We start from the raw sequence: 11,727 nt of genomic DNA, 5'->3' as shown, positions 1-11,727 counted from the left end.
CATATTCGGTAGCAGATCGGGATCGTGAATATTTTAGGTTACATCCTGAATTTTCTAGTGACAAAAGCGTCAGTCCAGCCAATGTGCATGAAATTTAGGATTCATTGAATCATTTAGATGCATCCAAAGGCTCTGGACCCGATGGAGTTCCTCCGGTATTTATGAAAACTTTATCAGCTGAGCTTACTGCTCCATTATTTTGGCTTTTTAATATGTCATTGAAATCCGGAGACTTCCGAAAAATATGGAAAAGTTGATTTCTTGTGCCTATTTTTAGGTCTGGTAAATAATCTGACATTCGTAATTATCGTGGTTTAAAGGGTGTACGGTGTCCACATCTAATGCATCACGGAAAAACACTGTAGAAAATTACCCATTGGGTATTTTCTCTTGAAAATTTGGGTATAAGTAGTTTAGAGTGCATTGTTTACACTATATTTTTATCGCTGTCAGTTTTTCGAAAGTTGGAAAAAATGCCGTCACCCGAAAAGCAACCTCGTGAATTGATTTTGCGCAAGCACCTGGAAAAAGCCTCAACTCTCTCATCGGGACATTGGAAAACAACTCGGAATCGTGCAGTCAACGGTGAGTCGTGTGATTAAACGTTACTGCGAAACTCTGAGCATCGAACGGAAGGAGAAATGCGGTCAGAATGGGTGTTCTTTTAGTGATCAGAATCACAAGCGTGTCGTGAAAGCGTTTAAGTGGAATCCCAATGCTTCGGTCAGAGATGTGGCCAAAATGTTGAATCTGTCCACGTCTTTCGTTCAGAGAGCCAAGGATCGGGAGGAACTGCATACGTACAAAGTGCAGAAGGCTCCAAATCGTGACGAACGGCAAAATACGGTGAGCAAGTCACGGGCCCGGAAACTGTACACCCAGATGCTGACGAAGCCTCATTGTCTCATCATGGATGATGAGACTTACATCAAGGCAGACTTCCGGCAGCTTCCGGGGCTACTGTTCTTCACCACTCAGCACAAGTTTGATGTTCCGGAGGAAGTAAGGAAGCAGAAACTTTCAAAGTTTGCCAAGAAATACATGATTTGACAAGCGATCTGCTCATGTGGCAAACGGAGTGCACCGTTCGTGACTACCAGGACTGTAAACGGGGAGATCTACCTCAAGCAGTGTCTACAGAAGCGTCTGCTTCCTCTGTTGAAGCAACACGAGGGCCTTACGATCTTCTGGCTGGATCTAGCTTCGTGCCACTATTCAAATGTTGTCCTGGAGTAGTACGAAGCCAACGGGGTCACTTTTGTACCCAAGGACATGAACGCACAACGCACCGGAACTAAGACCCATCGAAAAATACTGGGCTATTATCAAGCAGGCACTACGGAAGCATTCCAAGGAGGTCAAATCTGAAGAAGACATGAAGAAAAAGTGGGTTTCCGTACAGAAGAAGCTGCAGCCAGATGTTGTACAGAACCTAATGAGTGGATTTAAGCGTAAGGTGCGAGCGTACGGTTATGGTATTGAAGTTGAATGAAATAAATATGCCAAAAGCTTACTAATGGGTTATATTTTATTGTCTGAAAGTTTAAAAAGGATCGGTCAACTAGGTAATTTTCTACACCGTTTTTTCGTGATGCCATTTGATGTGGGACACCTTTTATAGTCATTATCTATTGCATCCCAAAACTTTTGAGGCGATTGTTAATGATAAATTATTTATCCAAATAAAACAGAATTACTACTATGCAACATGCCTTTTTTAAAGGTCGTTCGATGACCACAAATTTACTCGAATTCATTAATTCAAGAGCAAATTTTCATTACGTCGAATGTAACAAAGGTAAACAAAGTCTAGCTATCAGTGTCAATCGATGCTCCTGCTATTACACTATATAGTGTCCGAATATAGGATCACATCCCATTTTTAAATTTATTTACCAGTCGAATTGCTTTTTGACGTAATCACCTTCCGATCAAAATAGTTTTCGATGTTACTTAAGTCATCCGATTTCTATGGAGATGCCGTTTGCCTTAAGTAACAGCACTGAGAAACCCGTGAAAAGTGTACTTTCGTTGTTTCGCTTTCACATTATTAAAGTGAATAAATCGAACTGTTTGTTGCTAAGATGATTTCGGTGGTCCTAAAATGATGAATGGGCTGCACGTAAGGAGACGTAATTGATAATTCTCCCGAATATCCTGGTAAATACACTTTGACTTAAGTAACAATAGGGGCCACAAAACGACGTATAATAACTTTTGACTCAAAAACCAGTATTTCTTAGCATGAAAGCTAGCGATTTGCCTTTGTATGATTAAAACCCGGCTGAATATGTTAAACATTGCTATCACTATGAGATTATATGTGTTTAATTGGAAATAGGAATAACTTTTCGGTCATCAAAACAAAACTTTATTTTTCTCGGATCGGTGCGAATGTTACTTATGACATAATGAAAATTTGCTCTTGAATTATTATCTGGAAGCTATCAAAAATGGAAACCATGTAGTTTAGATGGGAGCTTACCATCAATCATACTGTCATTGGTCGAAAGGTACAGTAGCAGCACCTTCCCTATCCGTGTCTCCTTGAGATCGTTAAGTTGACGATGACAGGTACACATACATAGGCAACAATAGCTGCTATTTCCAAACCTATCGACTAGATGCTTACGTCATATGGCGACTTGAATGTGAAACAATCGCTAGAACTGTTTCCGCACATCGAAGGTACGTGAGCAAATAGGCGATCATCTCTTTTGCCAGTGGTGGCAAGGGGGATTCCTCTCACCATCCCTTCCCAACTGGGGTGTTTGGTAAAGGAGATGATCAACCCGATTCGTACCTTCCTCAAAATCACATGTTATGCACATTGAAAGTGTTTTGACGTAGGACTACGTCTGTGATTTCTATATGGGGGTACACTTTGTGAAAACCTGTAACATGTAACAAAATTATGAAAGATTTTGAACGTTAGTAATTCAACGGCCCCAGGATCAATTTCAATAATTTTATCACCCATCGATCAGAAATATTTCTACGCATCGATAGCAATGCTTTCGACTGTTGATCAACAAGAAACTATTGAAAAAGTGGTAAAAGTCAAGCATTGTCCAAAAGCGTCGAAATAACTAACAAATCCACCAATTACGTACATGCATATGCTGCTTCCCCAACACAGTCATCAGAGAGTCGTTAGTAAACGAAACAAGCCGAAGTGGCATTCGCTTCCGATCTTCGGGCGTGTGTGAATAGTGAGGATTTAATTGCATAACATTTTGCACACTCATCGCTATATTCAGAACCACACGCCCCCAAAGACCACACAAAATGCTCCCAAGAGTTGTAATCTTGTAATCAAACTGCAAGTGATTTTGATCGATTCTCTTCATCGACTTTCTGTTTCGTTAGTAACTCAACGGCAAACACATCCATTGATACGTTTGTTGTTCTGGATGATAAAAGAGCATAGCAGAAATAGTGCGAAATAAGCTAGTGAAGCCATGATCAAAAATCGACGAAGAGAATTGACTTTCACCCCTCTGCTTCTAAGCCCCTTAATTCAGTCGTCGTCATAGTAATGAAAACTAGCATCGCACCGCTTTTGGCTCTTGGGTTACACTTGCTGGTTGCAGTTCTGCTGTTCGATATTTCCGAAGGACCACCAAAAACATGAAATTTCACTATTTTCTAGGAATGCCTAAAAGTCCAATTATTCGATTAACTATTAACCGTAAAGATTTTTCCAGCTATTCGATTAAATATTTATCGTATTTTCAATTGTTCGAGCACGTAACCGACACCCCTTTTTATTTCTACTCGTTTGATTAAGTGCAGTAGAGAAAATAAATAAAAGTATTCATGTATCTGAACAGGCATAGAGAAGAACCATGATGTAAAACAGGATCATAAATTCGCCGAAAAAAGTGCTAAGCGTCTTTCTGCTAAAGGCTAAGATTTACCAACTTGTTTGAGAGAAGAAGTTTAAGGAGGAAAACTAAAAAGGGGAGGAGCTTTAGCTGGGTGGACACTGATATTCTACCGGCTGTTTCTATCCAACGCATTATTTAGTGTTGAAAGGCACAGCAGATAAACAGTTTGACAAAAAAAATACCCAAAATGGGTGGGGCATGATTTTCTAGCATTCGAAAAATGATTATTTTGTCATGTCTGATGGACGAGCGACAAAACCGTAAATAGAGGAGGAACTTCAGCTGATATGTCCTTAAGTGTTGCTTTCGTCCATACAGTAGCTGACCGAAGCTCCTCCCATTTGGTGGTGTTGGTAGTGTTTCGTTCGATGTCCAGTGCCGTATTATTTATTGAATCGCATCACAGGCTTTCCATTTGCATCTCTCTGGTGAACCACATTTCATCGTCATTGAGGTATCCTTCACTGCGTTATTCCAACCCGTCGCAGCCACCTAGTCAACCCGTGTCCAGCAGCAGCCGCGCCGAGACTCTTGCGAGTGCCCAATCATTGAACAGAAGAATATGGGTTGGATTCTCCGGTTCGATTTGCTGATCCAGCTGCCTACACGTCATCATCATCTTCCAAAAACTATAAACCTGTACTACCATCAGCCCTTTTCAGGACCACCAAGATTTTCCAAAAGAGTTAAATTTCTGCACATATCCTAACTAAAATTCATATCAAAAGGTTCTTTTTAGGGCAATCATAGCCATAGTAAAGAGTGTAAACAGAGAGAACCATGCTCAAATTCCTATTCCTACACAAAACACAAGCTCCTGTTGCAGTTAAAGAATAACATTTATTATATAAGACCACGTAGTCCTACGTCACTATTGCGCACAACCCCATAGGGCTGTCCCTGGTAGTTTTATGTTACTTGATACGCGAGTTTTGCGATTTTCAGGGTTGGTTGGAAATGCTATCTAACATGAAGCTTTAGTGTGATAATTTGAGTAAGTAAGTAAGTAAGTAAGTAAGTAAGTAAGTAAGTAAGTAAGTAAGTAAGTAAGTAAGTAAGTAAGTAAGTAAGTAAGTAAGTAAGTCAGTAAGTAAGTAAGTAAGTAAGTCAGTAAGTAAGTAAGTAAGTAAGTAAGTAAGTAAGTAAGTAAGTAAGTAAGTAAGTAAGTAAGTAAGTAAGTAAGTAAGTAAGTAAGTAAGTAAGTAAGTAAGTAAGTAAGTAAGTAAGTAAGTAAGTAAGTAAGTAAGTAAGTAAGTAAGTAAGTAAGTAAGTAAGTAAGTAAGTAAGTAAGTAAGTAAGTAAGTAAGTAAGTAAGTAAGTAAGTAAGTAAGTAAGTAAGTAAGTAAGTAAGTAAGTAAGTAAGTAAGTAAGTCAGTAAGTAAGTAAGTAAGTAAGTAAGTAAGTAAGTAAGTAAGTAAGTAAGTAAGTCAGTAAGTAAGTAAGTAAGTAAGTAAGTAAGTAAGTAAGTAAGTAAGTAAGTAAGTAAGTAAGTAAGTAAGTAAGTAAGTAAGTAAGTAAGTAAGTAAGTAAGTAAGTAAGTAAGTAAGTAAGTAAGTAAGTAAGTAAGTAAGTAAGTAAGTAAGTAAGTAAGTAAGTAAGTAAGTAAGTAAGTAAGTAAGTAAGTAAGTAAGTAAGTAAGTAAGTAAGTAAGTAAGTAAGTAAGTAAGTAAGTAAGTAAGTAAGTAAGTAAGTAAGTAAGTAAGTAAGTAAGTAAGTAAGTAAGTAAGTAAGTAAGTAAGTAAGTAAGTAAGTAAGTAAGTAAGTAAGTAAGTAAGTAAGTAAGTAAGTAAGTAAGTAAGTAAGTAAGTAAGTAAGTAAGTAAGTAAGTAAGTAAGTAAGTAAGTAAGTAAGTAAGTAAGTAAGTAAGTAAGTAAGTAAGTAAGTAAGTAAGTAAGTAAGTAAGTAAGTAAGTAAGTAAGTAAGTAAGTAAGTAAGTAAGTAAGTAAGTAAGTAAGTAAGTAAGTAAGTAAGTAAGTAAGTAAGTAAGTAAGTAAGTAAGTAAGTAAGTAAGTAAGTAAGTAAGTAAGTAAGTTAGTAAGTAAGTAAGTAAGTAAGTAAGTAAGTAAGTAAGTAAGTAAGTAAGTAAGTAAGTAAGTAAGTAAGTAAGTAAGTAAGTAAGTTAGTAAGTAAGTAAGTTAGTAAGTAAGATCATTTGCATTGAAGATAGAAAATCATCAAATCATCGAGGTTTTGAACCAAATTCTGCAAAAAATCTGCTTCTTCGCCATAGTTCGTTGTAAGAACTTCAATTCGATTTCTCGTAAGAAACATAAACAGAGAATGCAAGAAACATATGCTTATAATTGATGTATTAGCCGTTTGGGTTGCGTGTGCAGTTACATTATGCACTCCATGCATACGCCGGAACGACGGAAAAGCGTGAAAATAATGCCTCAAATCGGACATGCTGATGCTGAGTGGTCGTATTGTTAAACGCTTGTGCGAACGAAAGATTGCAAACAATCAAGATGGAGATTTTGTAGTACATAAATTGTTGTCTATATTGCAAGAGATCTTGCACCGCGCCCTGCCATCGCTGCCGTTTGTGGTTGCTAGTGTTGCTACTACACATGCTGCTGCGTGTACCTCATTTAGCGCTGCGGTTTTGAATAGCTTTGGTACAAGGCATTCAGCCACACTGCTCAAGTTGGTTGGCCAACGAGATAGATCCGTACTTGTTGATAGTGGAAACCCTTGAAGAGGTGAATAATTTTCCACTTAAATGATTTACAAGACCGTGCAGCACAAAAACAAAAATCCACTAGCAGTCAGGTTTTCTACGCCGCGAAAACTACTTACGTGCGATGTTTCTTATGGACGATAGAATGGCACCTCCACAAGAAAGGTCGATCAGAGGCCATAAATGCTGGTGATCTCGAGTGTAATCTCGATAATGGATTTAACTAGAAGCAATATCATAAAACTTAATGACTCACGATGAGCGCTCAAAAGTTGGTCGATTCTGCATTTTCATCCTAAGTGGGTACGTTGGCATGCCTTGCATGCACATTGCATGATGGAACAACGAAGACGGCGATGCACTCTATTATGCACACACATGGGCAATTACAGTCGCGATTAATCACAATTCCCAACACGGAACATGGCGACGACGTTCGACAGCTTGGCGGTGATTGATTGTAAATTATCTAATAAAGAAGAAAACACCTTCACTTTTGCCTGGCGATGTATGTACGAGGTGGAAATTGAGTGTTCATTTCCTTGAATTGCTGCCGTCATTCTGGGAACTGCACGAGGTGCTTGGATGGGGTCCGTGACGTCTTCTAAAGCATTGATGGACTGGGATGCCAATATGGTCTATGTATGCATATTGACGAAAATGGAATTTTACCATGAAGTCGATGCACATCAAACATGTGGAAATCATAATGTACATTTATTCCACATGACCAAAATAGGCGAAATGGCTCTAATGTTGGCCTATGGATCTAAGATCATTTATCAATTTTATCTAGAAGAACGCGTCATTGGGACAATACTAATGGATATTTATGGTCGCTATTGAAAATTTAGTCGATTGCTGAATTTATGTATGGGCCCAAATTAGGGGCATTTAAGCTGACATTACATCCATTTCCCCTATGTATTAAATGTAAAATGTGGTTTTGATAAAACTCGATTTTAAATTTTGGTGTGTGCAGCACATTTTGTTGTTATTAATGATTTTAACCGGATTACGGTCATTCATCCCATGCAGTACTTTGTTTAAGGTTAATCGTTTCATAAACATCGTTGATACAAATGTCACATGGTTGTTCGATAGAAACCATCGTATCGTCAGGGATTAAAGAAAGAGCACCAAAAACAAAACAATAGATTAGCTATCAGAGCAAGCTTATTCAATAATTATGCATTAACATTTGAAATATAGCACTGCGGTAGCCCCACATCCAATTAGTCATCAAAATAACCATCGCCATCTGCGTGAGAAAATACTGCACGCTCTGGTTATTTTCCTCTCATATTTATCCTTAAACAGAAGTGGGTAGCCGCCTAGCTCAGCTAAAGTTCAAGGTGAACGCTGATCCAACATCTCGGGGCAGCGCACCGCCGTAATATTTATTTATTTCCTACTATGTCGCATGCGGCTTATCGCCTTTCGCTTCGCCGAACTAGATCCGCCTCTTCTGGTTCAGTGTGTGCTCAGAAAATGCCAACCCGGGTCCTTCGGACGAGGTGGCGGCTCGTGGTATTTATTATTAATTTTGTAGAAATCTGTAACCATTTGAGCAGGTGTTCCAAGTGAAACAAAAAAAAAGACCCTCAGGCTACCGCTGTTGGCAGTACCTTGGTCCGTTTGTTTACTAGTTCACAACGAATTCATTTCAGATGTTGAGATTCTATGCTTCTGAGACAACCGGCTGCGGTGGTTGCGGTTCAGTGCTTTCAGTGTGCTTAATTACCGCATTCAAGAAGGGGGCTTTATGGAGTGTACTTCCTCTCTAAGCACGAAAGGGCACCGAGTAGCCTTGTGGTCCAGTGGATGCTTCTAATGAAATGCTGGTGGTGTAAATTGCGACGACTGGACTTGAGAGGATGCTCCAATGAACGGTTCATGGGTTTATTCGGTTGTGCACGAATTGCATGTCGTTGCCGGCTGACTGAAAATGGACAGTAATCGTTGTTCTAATTTCTTGAAACCGTTGTCATTGAGGTTCCATTAACCTGGACAGTCTCGGATATGGATATGTGGAAGCAAGACACATGCAAAACTGGAAGACTGTTGTCAAAAGTGGTGTGAGGAGGAGTAACCTTAGGGGTTGTCAAACCCTAAAAAAAAAACATCTTCTTATTGAGTACCTTTGGGCGTACCTTTGGGCTTTCTCAAGTGACTGAGCAATTGCATCGACCCTCTTCGATGTGAACCAAATCTGGTGGGGTATTCTTATTTTTGGCGAAAACTAAAAAATCTAAAGTTTTGTGCCTATCGGCCTACGGCTCTGGAAGCAGCTCCCCCCCCCTTTTTGCAGATTTTTAATAAACACAAATTTTCAACACTTCAAGATACAAACGACATTGGATATCCTTGCGTGTTGCGAAATTTGTGTTTTTCTAATCTAATCTAACACCAACACAACCAGTTCGTGAAAGCATCCTGGATAATGATAGATATACTGCCTATAATCGCATATCAGTTCCATATGAAAAAAGTAGGTATGTATTGAGAAAATAGCAGTTGAATTTAAGAAGTAAAATTTCTATGTAAATTAAAAAAAAAAAATCATAGTAAATCAATCGATAATTTTGTCAAGTTTAAATCAGTAGCAATGCAGCTTGCATGGTTTGTTATATCAGCGAAAAATATTGCGATTTAAAAAGCAAAACTGTAACTTGACCTCTGGACGAGGTAATTTCAGGATGGGACTGATATGCGATTACTTTGCTTGATGGAACAAACTGACTTGATGTTGTTTTCACATTTTTCAAGATCAAAGTCCGTAGTTTTACCAAATAATGTGAAAGTAGATGTCAATTGATAGTGGATAGCGTTGTTATCTCAAAACTGAGGAAAATCCATGTGGGACTGATATGCGATTATAGGCAGTATACCTATAATTTTTCTTGTCTATTTGGTATATGTTGCACATCAGAGATGCGTAAAATATATCAAAACGGCCAGAAATACTGTGCGGTATTTAAGGGGCAAGATGATTCAGATACATCGTGCCTGTTTAAATAAATGTTTTATGTTTGCTTCAGATGCTTCAGAATCAAATAAATGGATGAAACCTGGTCATCTCGTTTCGTACGCTTCGTTGGGAGCATCTAGTCTAAGAAGCTTAAGTGATGCTGAACTTAATTTTTGGTTGAAATCCACGTCAATCGGTGTTCAACAAACAAAGTTCCTGCTCATTTTATCATCCATTTCTCAAGGTTGAACTTCTTTTCATCTGAAAAGAGCATGTTTTTCCATTCATAGGTCCAGGAATTGTTTTTTGGCGAAGTTGAAGCGATTCAACTTATGTCGTACTGTTAAGTTGTGTTTGCACGAAGTTTGGTCACCGAGAGCTCCAACCCCGCGCGGAGTTGTGATGCTGCTCTTTTCTATAACGGGTTGTCAAATTATGTGCTGAAAAAATCCCATTGAGATCGATAGATGCGCCTTTATTCCGCTGTTTGCTCTGATTTGATTAATATACTTATTAAAAGCTATACAAACGATTACTGTCTTCCTGATTCAGCACTAAAAGTTTGATCTTATAACATACTGAATAAGTGTTATATGTACATACATTGACGCTTTAAAACCCAAATAAATCTATCTGCGTAAAAATAAATAAAATAAGAGTGATTTGCGGCAAAACCCACCAGTATCGCACCCAACGTCAGTGCCTATACGTAAGCGTACTACAACACGGCTTTCAAATAAAGGAGTAACAAGTGTGATACTATCACTTCAGGCTAGAACTTTGGTTCTCTTATGCAATGATTCATCGGAGAGGGGAAGCTCAGTAATCCTCATCGCATGCTCATGACGCTATTCTGTCACGGCATGAGCCAACGATGCCGGACCTAAACCAACCGTCTCCAACGCTCCACTATGAAGCATAAGATTAGGCCCGCCCACCAACGTCCAGGTTAAAAATCTAGCCAAGGGGAGGGCATTGCATTGCTTAACAACATTGCTGAATAAATGTGAATACAGTCAGCATAATAGCTCTTATACCACTATGCGTCCATGTTTCAATTGCATGCTTTGTAAATGCTTTACAAACGGCGTATTCATTCATTATTCCACAACACTGCGAAACGAAATTGGTAGCATAATGGTTACCGTTTCCGCTTTCCAAGTTCAATCCCAGCCTCAACCCTTTTTTTTTATTTATTTTCTACGCTTAATTAATTTAAATCGTAATCATAGATCGTATCACTCACGACAACCAATTCATCGATCTATCGAAAAGAATAGCCCAGAATCCATCGAAATTAGAGAGATGGAGAGGTAACATTGGTCTCATGTAAAACAACCATGAATGAATTAATCATTCTCACATCTCCTTGGGAGTGCTGGGAGAGCTGATAGGTATTCAGATTCAAGCTTTTATTGCTTATGATGTATTCTAGGATAGCTCAGATGGCAAGGCAAGCGGCTGGTGATCGGAAGGTCATGGTTCGAATCCCATCTAACGACATGTGTGTTATGTATGCATGTAATACATTTTCTAGTATCTGTGTGGTGGGTGCGTGCTTCGACAGAAATAATGCCACAACAATCACCAACGAGGAGTGTTCACTCGGCAGTCGACAAAAGCAGGCCACTCTCGATGTGTGCTACGCGATCGTCTGTTTACTCGGCAGCAACCATTGTGTGGTCCTCCTCATTGTTCTTCATCAGCAGTTCTTTCGGTCGATGCGTCGTCGACTTTGGAAAGCAACCGTTTCGTGATGAGTGTGTGAGTGCTGACCACATTTTGCGTCCATTGCTGCAATGGACGAGCTCTGACCCTCGTTGGCGTACAACAATTTGCCATACAATGAAACTACTGGAAGCGGCTCCAGTTCTGATGGAGGAGGCTTTTTGGATAGCGGAAGATAAAGTGTTTATTGTGTTGTACCTTTTGACTATAGCTTTAAGATGTATTGTATAGTGACCAAGAATCCTCGGCTCTGTTAAGTTAATTCGGTTGAGCCTTATCAAATAAATTAATAAAAAAAAAAAATCACCAACGAGAACAACTCTGCTCTGTCCCGATCTTATTTTCGAATTAATTATCCCGTAGTTGAATAATCGTTCAATAAATGTATAATAGTGTCTAATTAAACATTTTTTCACATGAGGATCAAGCGTCTTTAAACACCTTTATACCATCGCTGT

At 38.9% G+C, this 11,727-nt stretch overlaps 1 protein-coding gene across 3 annotated transcripts in view; it reads right to left on the bottom strand.

The window, feature by feature from the left end:
* The window catches only part of LOC135704624 (probable serine/threonine-protein kinase kinX), a 220,760-nt gene that overhangs the window by 101,927 nt on the left and 107,106 nt on the right, over positions 1 to 11,727 (bottom strand). The gene's annotated exons all lie outside the window — the stretch shown is intronic.

This window comes from Ochlerotatus camptorhynchus, unplaced genomic scaffold, assembly GCF_037179485.1.
Source record: "Ochlerotatus camptorhynchus isolate MF236.1 unplaced genomic scaffold, CSIRO-AGI_Acam_v1.1 ptg000244l, whole genome shotgun sequence".
Lineage (NCBI taxonomy): Eukaryota > Metazoa > Arthropoda > Insecta > Diptera > Culicidae > Ochlerotatus > Ochlerotatus camptorhynchus.
Note: the sequence above shows the minus strand (reverse complement) of the source record. Positions and strands in the feature narration are given on the sequence as shown.